General features: G+C 39.1%; 1 protein-coding gene across 1 annotated transcript in view; it reads right to left on the bottom strand.

Annotated features, from left to right (window-relative positions):
* Nucleotides 1-12,320, bottom strand: part of LOC127508755 (NACHT, LRR and PYD domains-containing protein 3-like) — a 168,586-nt gene extending 156,266 nt beyond the window's left edge. Inside the window, exon 1 of the mRNA XM_051887105.1 lies at nt 12,280-12,320. The gene's annotated coding sequence lies outside the window, so the exon portion shown is untranslated. The remainder of the gene's footprint in view (nt 1-12,279) is intronic.
* Between the last annotated feature and the right edge of the window lie 5,195 nt (nt 12,321-17,515).

Genomic DNA, 17,515 nt, shown 5'->3' with positions numbered 1-17,515 from the left:
ATTTTAAAACCGGACAGTCAGACATAAAACCAGACAGATGGCCACTCTCAGGACAGATCTTGAGACATGGTTTGTATTTAAGACTTTTACTCTGTATTGTAATATTGTGCCTTGATTTCCTGTTTCCTAGTTTCCAGTGTCACATGTGTCTTGTTATGCACATTTACCCTTGTGTATAGAAGTACTGATGTTTCTTTGTCAGGTCTCATCTCAATGTCTTTATGACTGTGTGTAAAGCTGTTACAGTATCAGGTAGTCTTAGAGTTCCTGTTTTTTTTCATTTGCTATCAAACTTGTTTATCCATATTCTCATGTTGGAAGACTGCTTTTCTGTTATATGTATGTCACGCTGCATTCACACGGGGTGTCGGCATTAACAATTTTCCTTTACTTTGAATGAGTGACATCATGTGTTGCCGAACTGAATTGTGGGTTCTGTCAGGTGCTCGCGGCAGAATTTGAAGATTGCTCAACTTTGCAAGCACCAACGCAGGCATCAGCCAAACAGATCGCCTCTCAGAAGTGGAAGTCGTCATAGTTGAGTAAAATTCTATAGGTAATATAATACTAAGTATAGTGTTAAAAATGTACATACATTTTTTTAAAAAATAAAAATGTAAAAAACTTTGCAGGATTTACAATATTGATGACCGTTAAAACGCCTCATCACAGTCTGTGAAAAGGGTCCATAACGGTTGTGTCAACACAAGCTTCAGACACGCCCTCCATCAAGCATTGACACTGACGCCCCATGTGAATGCAGTGTAAGAGTATGAGGAAGCATGTAAAATTTCTGTCATATGGACAAAAGGTATAATGCTATAAATATGTAAGTGCTAAAATGGCTATTAACTGTTGAATTAATTTAAGTGTAACCTAAGTGAAATTTTAAATATAATTTTAAATGTGATTACTGTACTTAATATGTATGCTGTGTTTAATATTATTCTCAATTACCCATACATTTCGATCGCTGTTACTTTAAAAGGTTTTTTTTTTTTTTTTTTTGTCATTTGTTTGGTTGAAATGTACTTGCTGGAAAATGTTGTTTTTACAGTCATGTTTGATTAGTGCTGGGTGGTATGACCAAAATGGCATATTTTACTGTCAGGAGTACAGGGAATATATTATATAAACATTGTAAGGACAAAAAAAAAAAAAAAAAAAAAAAAATCAAATCAGTTTATAAAGCTAACAATTTAGTTTAAAATGTAATCAATTTAATTAAATTTAATTAATAATATTAATAAGTAGGCTACATTTTTAATGTGCAATATCTGTAATTTCAATGAAGACCTTTGAGTTTGTGTTTTAATAAATTGTGGTGGTGGTGTTGTTATTATTATTATTAGGCTATTATCGCTATTAATTGAAGTACACTTGATTGTAAGGGCGTAATTTCCACTGGGGGCGTCGATGCGCGCGTCCGCGTCCAGGAACGTTGCGTGCACACTCTAAAAACAGCGGTTGCGGCACAGTCAGCGATGAAACGCCAGAAACAGCAATAGATGAAATGAAAGAAAGGTGATGTGAGTTGGTTGATTCAGTAAATTAGCTCAGGTCACAATAATCATATTTTCTGTCTACACCTGTTGATGTTAGCCTTGACTGAGCTAACGTTAACATACACTGTTGCTAGGTAACTTCTTATTTAGACTGTTAGCTAAATATTTAATGTAGAACATTGTGTGTAGCATGAAAACGAGTCCACTTTAAACCGCAACATTTTCTGTCAGCAGGGTTTTTCCTGCATAGAGAATTACGAGGCGGCCGCCTCCATCAAATTTTGTGCCGCCTCCGGCTGTCGACAAAATTCAGACAGGCAGTCACATGCTCAGATACTCATTTTCCACCGACACGGTTCTGTTGCGGTTCTCGGCCTGTGTCCATTCTCACACCGTTCGATACTGCGGATGATCAGCGGGTCGGGCGAGCCATGTAATAAAAAATAACATTCCAATAAATTGCGGGTGGATGAGAGATAAATCATTATGTGTTGATTTTAATAAGGACACGAACTCTCATTTCACGGTAAGACACAACGAACGTGTGTCACTCTTTTACTTTCGTTTTCAACTGAACGTATTTCTCTTCATGTTAAACCAATCAAGGAAAACATGTGCCTAGAGCACCTCCTAGTGGTCATTTTATAAAACACAAAGGAAAAACCCTACTTGATATATTGCTTTATAGCTTAACAGCTTTAACTAAAAATATACACAAGCTTAACTAACAGACATTATTCTGATAAGACTGTTTTACTACAATGATGTAATGAAACAGTAACAATTTAAGGTTGAGGGAACATTTTAAATAAATGTTCATTTATAAGTAACCTACTTCAGTGTGATATGTTACCATAGCATCATGCTTAACACTGAGAATGTGAATAATTGTAATGGGATGATCAGGTTCAGATATCTAAATCAGAGAATATCATCGGGCGGTTGGCGGGTGGATGATTTATTTTTAACAGTGGATTCAGGTACAACTCAATGCACAGACTTTTTCTTTGTTCAATTTGCACACTGAACATGGGTTGGAGCTCTTTATTTCGAACTCTCAAAGTTCACCAGATTAATGAATTTATCTTTAAAATGTACAAAATTTTCATCTGGGGGGGGGGCATGCCCCTGGACCCCCCTAGAGGGTGTGTGTCCCCTCCACTTTTCAGTTACACCCTTGCTTGATTGTACAATAGTATATTTCTGTTATTTCAAGTTATACCGAACTTTCATTTTGACAGGATTGTGAAGACGTTTGACTTCCTGTGTATATGATGAGACAAATGTTGATAGTTTTATCAAATTAAATGGTGAAATGTTCATAAAGTGACTCTAAGAGCAGCTCTGCAGATGAAGTTCATGCGTAGTGAGTGAGACAGCAGACACTGAAATCATCGTGTGCGTCAGTATGTGTAGTAGTAGACGAAAATGCGGCGCTCATTCATACAGACTTCAGATTTCAATAGCAGTCATTTTTAGCTTTAATATTTGCAGACACAAGTCCGTATCAATATCTGATTGATTGTACAGCTCGATTGTACAGTTCTGCTTTATACAGAAAGTTCTATTTGTGACTGGATTCCGTGATTTCATCCGTGTTTTTTGCATCACGGAAATCATATGGATCTACATGGTATTTACAGTATTAAAGAGAGTTAGTTTTGTGAATTATTTATTGTTGTGTAATAAAGTTGTTTTCATAAGTGTAAGAAGGGTATGTATTTAATAATAGTCCGCTCTCTATACACTCTACATTGCGCCATTGAATAGATACAGCAGCTGTTTCAGCTACACACCGGTATGGCGGTTTTTGAAAAATTCATATCGGTCTCGAGATTGAAACCGGTATACCTATGTTTGATCATCTGTTGGCTGTTGTGAGAAAGGAGGTGGAGAAATATGACAGACTGCGTCAGTAGGTGAATGGTGAAATGGAGAAATCCAGATCAGATTGACTTGATATATCTCATTGTATTGTTTACTAACTAACCTTAGTAAGTGATTTTTGCCCACTAAATATGAATTTTGATGTGAAAGACAATTCTTTTGTAGAGCTTTGATGCAAGGAGACAGAATTCCGCTATTTTGCGGCGATGGTCGGGATGTGTGATTCCAGGGGCTAGACTGCAGTTTAGCGCTGCGTTTCTAAGGTGAAAATCATTAATGGATAGTCATTGTAAAGCAGGATGACAAACCAGATAGCACTCGGAATCACAGTGAGGTTCAGAGTTCCTCTGGCTACGTGGGACACACCCCAGCTAACAATTTTTGGTTCCCAGAACCATAGGCACCGATTTATGTTTCTGCCGGTGTTTCTGAAGAGCTTCTAAATCCAGGAAAGACGACCATTTTAGGGAAAGAGTAAGGAGAGTTTAAGTTTGAGACTGTACATTGAGAATGCGCGTCCAGTTTTGTGCGAGAGTGAAGGAAATCACTTGGATGCACTCTTGCTGTTTGTCATTAAAATAATGCGATAAAAATGACCTTAAAGATCGAGTCTGAAAGCTGCTATCGATTTTTTTTTTTTTATTGGTTAAAATCAATGGAGAATATCTTGTATTTTTCTGTGGGTGCTCGACCATTTCCGTGGGTGCTTCAGCCCCCGAGCATAGGATTGGTGCCTATGCCCAGAACATACATCCCAATGTTCTCTGTTGGTTAGCCAGGGAAGTTTTCTTTACATAAATAGAATGTTCCCCGTTGGTTTGGACAACATTTCCCCAACCTTCCCAGAACAATCCCCTAACCTTCCCAGATTGTTCCACATACCTTACCAGAACATTTCCCTAACCTCATTTTAGGCTACTCCGATATCATTTACCCTGCTGTATTACATTTATCATCCAGCACTCCCACGTCCCATATTGTATAAGCGGCATGGAAGACGGATGAATGGACGTCAGTATAAACCATGTCTTGTTTTGAACTATTGTTTAATCAATAGAAATAATCCGAGCACATAAACCTTCATATGGAGGATTAAATAAGATCGAATTTATGCATAATATGTAAGATTTTGTAAATTGTGTCACTGACACTGTACCACAACCAGATTTTACATTTCCTAAGCGACAAACAATGACTTTAGCACAATATGGGCACCCTATTTACACACGTATATATAGTAATTATAAATAATTATTAAATAAAGAGATCGATAAACGAATGTTATAGTCAGTAAAACGAAATGACCATTAATTTTTAAATTACGCAAGTGCGCGGCTCTCTGTGAAGACTGGAGAACCACGTGCCGGAGAAGCGGCGCACTAAATTAAGCCAAGATTAAAGTGTTTGTATCTATCTTAAAATTACAATGCGTTTTGACGTGAACTAATTTATTAAAAGCTACATTATTCTTGATTCAGGCATTAGAATAATTCCTGTAGCCTATTGGTCTATCATTGCAACATTTATTAGTTTGGTTTAAAAAAAAAAATCTAATCTAAAAATAAAAACCTGCAGGGAACGTTCTGGGAAGGTTCTCTTTAAGTTATAAAAATAAAACCAAAAATAACCTGCAGGTAACGTTCTGTTTAGGTTGCAAAAAAAGAACCAATAGGGAACGTGCCCAGAACGTTCTTATTTGGTTTCCCTGAAAAATAACCAAATGGGAACCATATGGGAATGAGAGGAGCCAAGAGAGCCACACACTTATTTGATGAGCCCAACGGACAGCTCCGGGATCTTCAGGTATTTCAGTTAATTTTATTTTTGCTCTTTGGAGTGAAGGGGCCAATGCTGAGTTTGCTTTAGTGGCCACTACGCACACAATAGACTGTAAAAAAGATAGACAACGTGACGCCGCTTCCTTCCATTGTAATGAACTGAACGTAAAACATTCGGCGATGGGCGTTGACATGTTACGCAAAAACGTCAGTTTGGAGCCTAGGCATGTGCAGAAGGAATCGTCAGTGGAGCCCGGAGGCAGAGTCGCGGTATCAAACTTTCGCCCAGATGACTGCATCATCATGATCAGATCACCTATTTGTTTTATCATCTATTGTTTATTATATTTTTCTTTTCTCCTTCCTTTTTCATTTGGCTTAATAACATCTGGCAAAGAGGAATTGACATTTGTTTGAATGTTTATTAATGTACATTGTTCGTTTTCAAATAAATTACTAGTGATAACAAGGTCAAAACAACATATCGTAATTGATGTATTTTAAATATATAAATTATACACAATTTATTCTACCTGTAAAATAATATTTTGTTTCTAGAGCAATAATATTTTTGAAACAGCAAATACCCATAAAAATAATTTGTAGGCTAACTGCCAGATAACGATCACCTGGTTTTTCCCCATCATGGCTAACGTTAGGCGTGTTATCTTAAAAGCTAATAACATTTACCAAAAAAAGCTCAGTGATCCATCAGATCCTGTAGGTTGGTTAGTACAGTTTACTGCTGAACAACTCATTTTGTCGGTGTGAAATAACACAAAAATCGAAAATTAATAGTTATATATCTTCAATCTCCCCTTGAAGCTCCAACAGTCCTCAGAGAAGCTGTCAATCATAACAACATGTCCCATATCTATAGCATCAAATTGCTAGCTAAAATCAAACTTATCACAAAAACAAACAATTGAACATATCAGCATGATAACAACTACGTTAAATGACCAAAACCATCTTTCTGAAAATTTTATTGGAAGTGTAATTTTGTTTTATTTATTTAAAAAAAAAAAAAAAAAAACGGAGCTTCTAACGGCTGCTACAGTCACGTGATGGCTTTACCAATCAGCAATCTATCTCTTATTTAGAAGGCGGGACTTATTCCGCCATATTGCGCGTTGCACTTTTTTTTTTTTTTTTTTGTACCTTGAACATAGAATACAAGAACTCGTAGAGGTAACAGCATAGTATAAACTCAAATACAATAATAGTCAACATCAAAACTTCAGGGGATCCACAATAAAATTAAGGAAAAATAAATAAATAAATAGAAGAAAAAAATGGGTGAGAATTTCTCCACTTACAACAATGTATATGGTATTTAGCAAGTAAGAAAACAATATTCACAATGTCTGATGTTGAATTATTTAAACCATCAACGTAAAACAGAATATGGTAAATGCTAAATACAGGGATGTTTGACATTTTTAAGGTTAGCCAGTCTCTAACATCACTCCAGAACCGGCTTGAAATGGAACAGGTAAAAAATAAATGTTCTAGAGATTCATCAGAAAAATCACAAAAAGCACACCCCGCCTTGTCAAATTTAAATCACTTATGAAGAAAATTGGAAACTGGATGAATTTTGTGACAAATTTTAAAATGTGTTTCTTTGACCTTAGGTGGAATTGGCCATTTAACATACTTAGAAAATGCCTTTCCCAACAATTCAGAAAGGTCTATAGGCACATAGTTTTTATTATAATCATGAAACAATTTAGATTTAAAAGCAACCGTGGCAGCCTTATTATTAAAATTTTTATCTAGTAGTTTATAACGACCAATTAATAAATTCGGCAGTACAGGAGTGACATTCGAGTAAGTCAAAGTATTCTGGATTAGGTGGATCAAGGCTAAAGGAATAGCTTTACAAATTCTTTGATACTCTCTAAGAGTACAGATTATATTAGATCGTTCCACAAAACTGTTATGAGTCAGTAAAACACCTTTACAATCCTTCAAGTCAGTCACAAAGACAATTCCTTTGTCAAACCAATCAACTTTAAATACTGATTTTCTCTACAAGTATTGCTCTATTATTCCACAGAACCGAACTGTGTGGAGTAAAGTTGTGTGTGAATATCATTTTCCAAAACAATAGTATTTGACTATGAAATTTAGACAACTCAAGTGGAATCTTATTAATATCGAAATCACATCTTAACAAAAAATCTAAACCACCAAGCTTTCCAAAAATAGCCCTGGGTATGTGAAACCACATAGAGTTGGAGCAAGCAAAAAAAGTTCTTAACCAGTTAATTCTGAATGATCCTATCAAGGCTTCAAAATCCAAGGCCTTCCTAATATTACTGTTCGAAATAAACAAGGAGTGACATGGATATATTAAGTTCGACACACCTTCAGCTTTAGATAAGATAACTCTTCCAAACACTGTGAGATCTCTGATCAGCCAGTGACTTAGTGATTTTTTTTTCATATCAGCGACACGTTTCTCAAAGTTAACCTCCTCAATCTTATGAACATCCTTAGATATTGTTAAACCCAAATATTTAACCTCATTCTGGACATTTATTGAGGCAATAGAATTCTCAGGACAAGAGTGGATAGGCAACAAAACACATTTTTTAATATTGAGAGACAAACCAGAGGCATCAGAAAAGGTTTTAATTAATTTTAGTGCAATATCAACCATACCTTTATCTTTTAAAAAGATTGCAGTATCGTCTGCAAATTGGCTAATCTTAAATTCCTTTCCAAAATCTTAATGCCTTGCAAATTAAGATTATTGACAATAGCCAAAGTGAGCATCTGAGTAGTTAGAATAAATCATTTTGGAGATATGGGACATCCTTGACGAATTCCTCTAGACATTTTAAAGCTAGGAGTAATTTCAGATCCTAAAGATACCGAACTAGATATGTCTGAATATAACATTTTGATTATGTTGCAGAATTTAATACCAAAACTCATACTTTTTATTGTTTCAATAGTAAAACCATGCTCTAACGAATCAAAAGCCTTATAAAAATCAAGGAATAATATTAGACTCTCTTTTTCTATTACATGACTGTAGTCCAACATATCAAGAATCAGTCTTGTATGAAAATGTATATTCCTTCCCTTTATAAAGGCAGATTGACATTCACAAATAACCTTTGACAAGCCACTATCAAGGCGATTGGCATATACAAGAGCTAGTAATTTGTAATCCGTACTTAAAAGGGTTATCGGTCTCCAATTATCAATAGAAAGTAGATCTTTGTCGGTCTTTGGGATCAATGTAATGAGACCACGCTTCATTGTGGGAGAGAGATTTTGTTTTAAAATACACCCACTAAGGGCTTCGAATAAAAGCTGACGGATATCCTTCCAAAAAAAAAAAAAACATAGAAATCGACCGTTAAGCCATCTAAGCCAGGTGATTTGCCCTTGGCCATTTGATTAATAGCTTTATCCAACTCCTCAATGATTAAATCATCCTCCATAGTATTTTTAAAGTCATCCTTAATTAAGTCAATCCAACCTTGAATTGCTTGAAAAAAGGATTTGCAGCTTACCTCAGAGTATTTAGAACTATATAAGTTATTATAAAAATCTCTAACTTCCTTGTTTATTAGACTTAAATCTTCAGTAACCATACCATTGATGTTTAATTTAGAAATTTTCTTTTTTGTTTGCCTTTGTTTCTCAAGATTAAATAAGTAGAAAGAATTTTTTTCACCCTCCTCTATCCATCAAGCCCTAGACCGAATAAAAGCACCACGAGCTTTATCTAGGAATAAAGTATCTAGTTGAATTTTAAAATTTTCTAATTGGGCTTTAGTAACAATTTCTTTTTGTTTGACCCACTTTTGCTGAGAAGAATGTGTTCCCCTTTTAATTGCTACTTCCTTGACTTTAAATTTAAACCACTCCCATTTATTAAGTGGAGAAGAATCTAAAGACATCACCTCATTGAGGAGATTTTTAACTTCTTCACAGAACTCTTTACTAACTAAAAGATTACTATTGAATTTCCAAACTGTGTTTTGAGGTCGCTTGTTCTTAATTATGGTAAGGATTAAAGTCACTGAGCAATGATCAGTCAGGGGAGCTGACTGATTATTTAGAGATATTACCTCTAGAGATTTCACATTTAGAGATATTATCAATCCAGTTAAATGGAATAAGCCAGTAGTCCAACCTGGAGCACTGGCCATTGTTAGATGCGTTGAACCATGTGTATTTTCTGACTCCAGGATTCTTAAATCTCCAACAATCAATCAAATTTTTATTTGAAAACATATTATTGAAAATGTCATCAAAGGTGTGATGGAGCCCTCTGGAGGGAAGACGGTCAACTGCGTTATCGGGGACCAAATTAAAATCACCCCCTATAATAACTTCATCCGTTAAATACATCATCTTCCATTGGTTGATCTTAACACATAGGTCAGCATAAAATAATTTGTTAAGGGCTTTACAATTATAACTGTACACACAAATTAAAATGAATTTAACACCATCAATCTCGACAGTAACCATTAACCAATGACCATTCGTGTCAATTTTATGGTCAATAATTGAGCCTTGGAACCTAAAAAACAAAATCATAACCCCAGCTGAATGAGATGTACCATGGCTGAAATAGGCAGAGTCCCCCCACTGAAGTTTCCAAAAACATGTGTCCCCACATTCAGAATGAGTTTCTTGCAACAAAAAAAAACAGTTCACCTTCTGCTCCTTACAATAAAGAAAAATTGCCTTATGTTTGACGTTATTCTTCAGTCCCCTTACATTTAACGATAACAAGGATTGCGTAAAAAAAGAGTCTATATATGCACAGACAAATAGAAAATTAACAAAGAGTATGCGCAGGAATGAGAAATCTTACTAGCCACACAAAAAAACCTGTGGTAATTTGTAATATCCCTATAACAGGCAAAAACATACCTTAGAACAGTACCATTAATGCAAACAAAAAAATCAGTCTGGGTCCACCCTCTTGTTATTGACCAGCGCATAGCCTTCCTTCAGGTACGCACGCTTCCCCCTCCGACGGGCCTCCTGAACCAAGGGCCACAGTTTAGCACGGGCTAGTCTGTCCTCTTTGGAGAAATCTTCCTTGAAGCTGATGTGAAGATCTTTACAGACTCTAGCATCCTTGGATTTTCTCCAGACTTCATCCCGCAACGTGTGCATTCCAAACTGAATGATAACTCTGGAGACGTTGTTTGAGGTGGCGGCACTCTCTCTCTTGGCAAGCCTGTGCACGGTATCCACGGTGTCACGCAGCCTCTCCACCGACATAGGGATAAACCGGGTCAGAATCCCGATGACCGTCTCCCGGACATTCTCGTCATCTTTTTCAGGCAAGCCGATCAACCTTAGATTCCACCTTCTCTTATATCGAGTGTGTTCTTCACACGCGCTCTTCAGAATTGCATTCTCTTTTTTAAGATGCACTACTTGGGATTGCAGTTCTGATATGTCTTTCTTATTCTTGTCGATGGCTAATGAATTGGCCCCAATCAGTTTTTCAAAGCGTATAAAACGCTGAGTTTGGTCATTCATTTTTTGAGTTAGCTCGTGTACCACCTGGAGAATCGCGTTTCGTTGGCATGATCGTTTGGAACTATGTCATCTTTAACAAGGTCGTCTTGTGTTTTACTTCTTTTAGTTTTTTTTTTTTTTTAGTTTTTATCAGTGTGTGGTCCCAGTTAACCTTGTTTTCTTTGGCCATGGCCTCGTCAACGTTATCGTTAGCTTTAGCCTGGTCCACTTCAATTTCCACAATCATGTCTTCGTCGCACGCTTCATGAAGAGCACTCAAGTTGTAAACATGGTCTGACATCATTGTTAGTAGATAAAATATGGCTATTACAATCAAACTGGATTAATTACTTGGGTAATTTTAAGTTTTGATTCGGAGCCTGCTAAAAACACCACCTCTCACTCCGCCATCTTAGGACCTCCCCCTTATTTTTTTATTTTGACTCAAGCCCCGTTCGTTTGAATGACTTGTACTGCATCCAGCCACCAGGAGGCGATCAAAGAGCCTGCAGCTTCACTTTTGTACATTGAGACATGCATTAGTTTTGCACACTTCTGTATGTTCAAACCTGCAGAACCTGTGTGTCCTGATCTAGTGCACTACCACTGTGTCACTGATGTTCAACAACTAAAGTGAACTACACTGATGTAGAAGAGTGTGTTAATGGAGGGGAAATGCTGCTCTTTCACATAGAGTTCAGCATATAGACAGAAGGATTCAGTACTACATCAAAACTGTCTGCAGATGTCATGAAGCTGTTGAGTGATAGTTTCTGTCTCAAAGAGTTAAAAGCACATAAGAAATATTGTTCGAGAAATCATATACGCACTAATAAACAGTAAAACAGAGAAAAGGGGATTTCAGCATGTGCAGCTTTCTGTGATTCACTTACAGAGACAAACTTGATCATCTTTTGATCATTACATTAAATAGGTAGTTCACCCAAAAATGAAAATTCTGTCAAGTCCCTCAAGTTGTTACAAATCTGTATACATTTTTTTGTTCTGTTGAACACAAAGGAAGATATTTTGAAGAATGTGGGTGACAGAACAGTTCTGGGGCACCATTGAATGCCATAGTATTTCCTTTCTTACTATGGAAGTCAATGGTGCCCAAAAGTGGCCTGGTTACAAACTTTCATCAAAATATCTTCCTTTGTGCTCAGCAGAACAAAGAAATTTATACAGGTTTGGAACAACTTAAGGGTGAGTAAATGATGACAGAATTTTCATTTTTGGGTTAACTATCACTTTAAGGCCCGGTTTCACAGACAGGGCTTAGCCTAAGCCAGGATTAGGCCTTAGTTCAATTAGCAGATTTAAGTAGATTTTATAATCGTACACTAGATAAAAGTTTACTGGTGTGCATCTTGAGACAAAACACTGGCAATTACATATTTTTGTCAGTACAAATTGCTTTTAGTTAAAACAACTCAAACATGCATTTTAGTCTAGGACTATCTTAAGCCTTGTCTGTGAAACTGGGGGAAAGATTTAAAATCATCAGAATTACATGAGCACAACATTAAAGTCTCAGAAGTGACCAATGACACATCATTAGATGACACACATACATGAAAACAACTAAAGAAAGATGTCACCTCAGATCTTTCTTTTTTCCTCCTCTGACACGTCAGCTCTGGAATTTTGTTTCACATCTACAGAACAACAGGACAAGACGTAGGAATGAGAAGAATGTCAGTCAGATGTCAACTTCTAAAGATCAACTACAGTATAGATTCAGTCATATGGTACAGTGAGATCATTAACTGTATTGGCAGCACACTCTGTTCTACACAAAACTTCATAACCATTTCACAACTTCATCACACCTTTTGATAACACACTAATAGATATTATTACAAACAATATGAATTCAATTACATAAGTTAATTGTGTAAGTGTATTTTCTAATGTGGAATCTGTAACCTGTGATACTGTAATTATTTCAGCAACAAAGATGATTTGAAACATGTATCTTACATTCTTGCTATTGAATGATGTATATTAAACTAATTCACTTGAAATTATGTCATATTGTACAAGAATTGGCTAATTTTATGCATAAGCATTGAAACCACAGGTGTGGGACATGAGCAAAAATGGTGTTTGGAACTATAAATGCTTCATAATTTTTCATTAAATCATATTATTCATTGATTATTTTTAAGTCAAGGTGTGTAATGACATTGTTTATATTTATGAAGTTTTAGATGACAAATTTGAACATAAACCTTAAATTTCACTACTGGAACTTAAAAGTGCCTGTAGTTGCAGAACCATCCACATATAAAAAAGTTTTTAAAATATGTGTTATATACATGTATGTGTGTGTGAGAGAGTGTATGTGGCGAGGGGGGCGTGGTTCCGCGAGGTTTGCAACGGGAGAGAGAGTTGGGAAACGAGCGGTGAGTAAGTGGGTCAAGTTCAAATGACGAACACCTGTGTCTTGTTTCAGTAATTGCCGTGGAGAGACCACATAAAAGCCAACTGGAAGTGAGAAGCAAGGAGAGAGAGGGACAGACTGAGGACTCGTGCATGTGTGATACACCGGAGAGAAGTCACGACATTTGTGAAAGCTGTTTATCGTTGCTGAGCGCGTATAGCGTGAATTTTCTGTTTGTTTGTTTTTTGGATTGTCAAATAAAGCACGAGTCTCAGTCAAGCCGACCCTGTCCTCTTCCTTCCTAAAACATTGAACTTTGTTACACTGGTGCCGAAACCCGGGAAGGAAGCCGGAGAGCCGCCGCTGTCATGCAAACTCCGTCAAGTACGCCGTTTGCGGATGTTATCTCATCCCTCGCGGTCCTTCACCAAGAACAACACCAGGCATTGCTGGACCTGCGGCGCGACCAGGAGCGTTGCTTCCAAGTGATTGTGCAAGCACAACAGGAGGACCGCGAGAGGTTCCAGAGCTGGATGGAAGGGCAGAAGCCGCAAGCCACCAAGCCACGCCCCCCCACCTGCCGCTAAACAAAATGGGGGCCCAGGACGACCCAGAAGTGTTCCTGGACCTCTTTGAAAAAACAGCGGAAGCCGGGGGGTGGTCCCGGGAACAATGGCCGGTGCGCCTCATACCGCTGCTGTCTGGAGAGGCGCAGGTGGCTGCCCAACAGTTGCCCGTCCAGAACCTCCTGGTCTTCGACGACCTCAAAAGAGCCATCATCCAGCGGGTTGGCCGAAGCCCAGAACAACCACAACAGCTCCGGGACTCATGCCACAAATGGCTACTGGCTGAGGGAGGCGACGTCAACACCATCATTGATCGTGTGGTGCTGGAGCAGTTTATAACTCGTCTGCCAAGGAAGACGGCAGAGTGGGTCCAGTGCCACCGGCCGACGTCGCTGGACTCAGCCATCCAACTGGCGGAGGATCAGATGGTGGCGTGCCCTGGGGTCGGCGGAACTCTTCCAGCAGTCTCTCTCTCTTCCCCTTTTTTTTCTCCCTCTCCCTCTCTTTCTAGACCTGTCCCTTTACCTAGGTCCCGTCCGCCAGGTCCTCGAGGACTATGCTCAGGTCAGGACTATGCTGCCTCTCCCAGAGCTCCGCCCAGGGTGGGGGGGCTGACCATGACGGGGACAGATGCTGTGTCCACTTCCCCGCTCTCTCCACACCAATCGCTTAACCCACTTCCTGCCACTACGGCGGCGGGGAGGCCTGGGCCGGCCTGTTGGCGTTATGGGGACCCGGACCACTTTATTGGCAGGTGTCCCATGAAGGAGGTGGGGACATTGATCTGGGTCCCGGACGTCCCGCAGGCTGCCCCCAATCAGGCTGGCCGGTACCAAATACCTGTGACTATTAAGGGGGGTACCTATCATGCTCTGGTGGATTCAGGATGTAACCAAACCTCTATCCATCAAAGCCTGATTCAGCCCGGGGCATTGGATACAAGCCGCATGGTTCAGGTACGGTGTGTGCACGGGGACATGGTGAAATATCCTCTAATGTCGGCTGTTATCCAATTTAAGGGGAAAAAGCATAGTGTAGAAGTTGCAGTTAACCCGCACCTCCGACATCCGTTAATTCTGGGAACTAATTGGCCTGCTTTTAGTGAATTATTGGGATGCTTATGTGCGGATGTCTCTTGTGAAACAAAGAAGCCGGAAAGAAGGGCGCTCGTGCAGTTGGGAGAGGCTGAATGGGGACCACTGAGGTCTGATCCAGAGGAAACGACTGACATCGAGAGGCTGATCCTCTCGGAGCGTGATGATTTTCCTCTGGAACAGTCTCAGGATGAGTCATTAAAACATGCTTTTGAACAGGTCCGTTATATCGACCCCTCCAGGCTGCTTGTGCGCTTTCCTATCCCTATTTTGTAATTATAAAAGATCGGTTGTATCGAGTGACACAAGACACTCAGACAAAGGAAGATACAACGCAGTTATTGGTACCAAAAAGCCGTCGGGAAATGCTTTTCCAGGCGGCTCATTGTAATCCTATGGCTGGACATTTAGGGCAAACAACAACACTAAATCGTCTCATGACCCAATTTATTTGGCCGGGCGTTCACGAGAACGTGCGCAGGTGGTGCGCGTCTTGTCGTGACTGCCAGCTGGTAAATCCACCGGCCTCCCCAAAAGCACCATTGCGCCCTCTTCCATTAATGCAGGTCCCCTTTGAAAGAATTGGAATGGACCTCATCGGGCCATTGGAACGATCAGCAAGAGGGCATCGTTTTGCATTAGTGCTGGTGGACTATGCAACACAATATCCTGAGGCAGTGGCGCTCCACAGCATCTCCGCTAAGAGTGTTGTGGACGCGCTGTTTCGTTTGATCTCCCGAGTAGGGATTCCGAAAGAGATCCTCACTGATCAGGGCACAGCGTTTATGTCACGAATGTTACGCGAGCTATACGAATTGTTGGGCATTAAATCGATTCGTACCAGCGTCTATCACCCACAGACCGACGGGCTGGTCGAGCGTTTTAATCGCACTTTAAAAACCATGATTCGTAAATTCGTTCATGAAGACGCCAAAAATTGGGATAAATGGTTGGAACCCCTCTTGTTCGCTGTGCACGAGGTCCCGCAAGCCTCCACGGGGTTTTCCCCCTTTGAGCTTCTTTATGGACGTCAGCCCCGAGGGGTTTTAGACGTCCTGAGAGAAACTTGGGAGGAAGGACCTTCGCAAAGTAAAAATGAAATTCAATATGTACTGGAACTGAGAACAAAACTCCACACTTTGGGGTGGCTATCTATGGAGAATTTGTTACAGGTTCAGGACAAACAAAGCCAGCTGTATAACAGGGGAACCAATTTAAGTAAATTTTCACAGGAAGATAAAGTGCTTATATTACTTCCAATGTCAAGCTCTAAATTACTTGCAAAGTGGCAAGGACCGTTTGAGGTCACATGGCAAGTCGGGGATCTTGATAATGAGGTAGTACGATCAGATAGGAGCAGGGCACGTCAAATTTACCACCTCAACCTCCTAAAGAAATGGAGTGAGGCGGAGTCAGTGATGTATAGAGTGAATTTTTGTTTTGTTTCTGTTTTTTTTGGATTGTCAAATAAAGCACAAGTCTCAGTCAAGCTGACCCTGTCCTCTTCCTTCCTAAAACATTGAACTTTGTTACAGTGTATTTCTCTGCTCTTAACTTTAAAACTTGCCATCTCTTCTTGTTTGGAGCCTGCATTACCTAACACATTTCTTACCTATGAAACTTTTTAAAAAAATAACATGACAGAAATGTGTGAAATATATCACGAACAAAACAACTTGAATTACTCTGTTTGTAAGTTAACTCGAACTCTCCTGCCATCTAGCTTTAAAATGAATCATGAGTAGTCACTGAACCAATAATCAGGTAACAAGATGAGTGGGGGTTAAGACAATTGACAGTAGAGCACATGGCACAAGGAAACACACATGACAAGCCAAAAGCTCACACGAAACATGACAAAGACATGAACACACGGCCAGTGAACACAAATCACAAGCCATGTGCTCAAACAAAACAAGACATGAACACACAGCTAATGAGAACACTCATAAGCCGCATATTCACACAAAACATAACAACACGAAAGCACACAACCAATGAAAAACACAAGCTGCATGCTACATACCACAAGATGAAACATGACACAAACATGAACCGTGTGCTACACGGAGCTTACTCAAAACCGCATGCTCACACAACAAGACAGAGTGCACGAGAACAAGCTCATTCTGTGAACACATAACAGAAGAAAAGCACACGGAGCATGACTGGCCAAATCCCAAGACAGAACCGAAACCAAACTAGACTGAAGTGCCGGAAACAGCATACACTCGGGCGTAGTTTGTGGGGGGGATGGGGGGGATGTAACACCCCCAATATTCAAATGCTTCAGTTACAACCCCCACAAAATTTCAACATGAAAATCACAGTAGATCAAATGAAAAATATGTAGAATTCTTTTATTTTTTAACAATTTTGTTTCTAATCAAATATGAGTTTGTCATAATAAATTAGACAAAAAAAATACTCCCCCTCCATTGAACCGATTGGTAACGCCCAACCAATGCGTCACACTTTCAACAAAACAATGCGAGTGGTGATGTATTGTTTGAATGAGAGAGCACGGGTAGCACCAAAAATGAAGAGAAGCGCTGCCCAGCCAACTATATTAAACTGCTGGTCAAAGAGGGACATTAAAAAGAATAAAGCATGTTCTGAGAAGGAGGTTTGAGAATGTTGTGTAATACACTCCACAAATATTTTAGCTAGCTAATCCATTGCAATTTAGCCATAACTATCAGTGTAACTGTAACCAGTTACCACAACAGATGTCTGTTTTGTTAGTTCATTTTTCAATAGTGTCTGTAATTATCAATGACAAAAGTATTCA

Source organism: Ctenopharyngodon idella, chromosome 3, assembly GCF_019924925.1.
Source record: "Ctenopharyngodon idella isolate HZGC_01 chromosome 3, HZGC01, whole genome shotgun sequence".
Lineage (NCBI taxonomy): Eukaryota > Metazoa > Chordata > Actinopteri > Cypriniformes > Xenocyprididae > Ctenopharyngodon > Ctenopharyngodon idella.
This window is presented reverse-complemented; position numbering and strand designations above follow the sequence as displayed.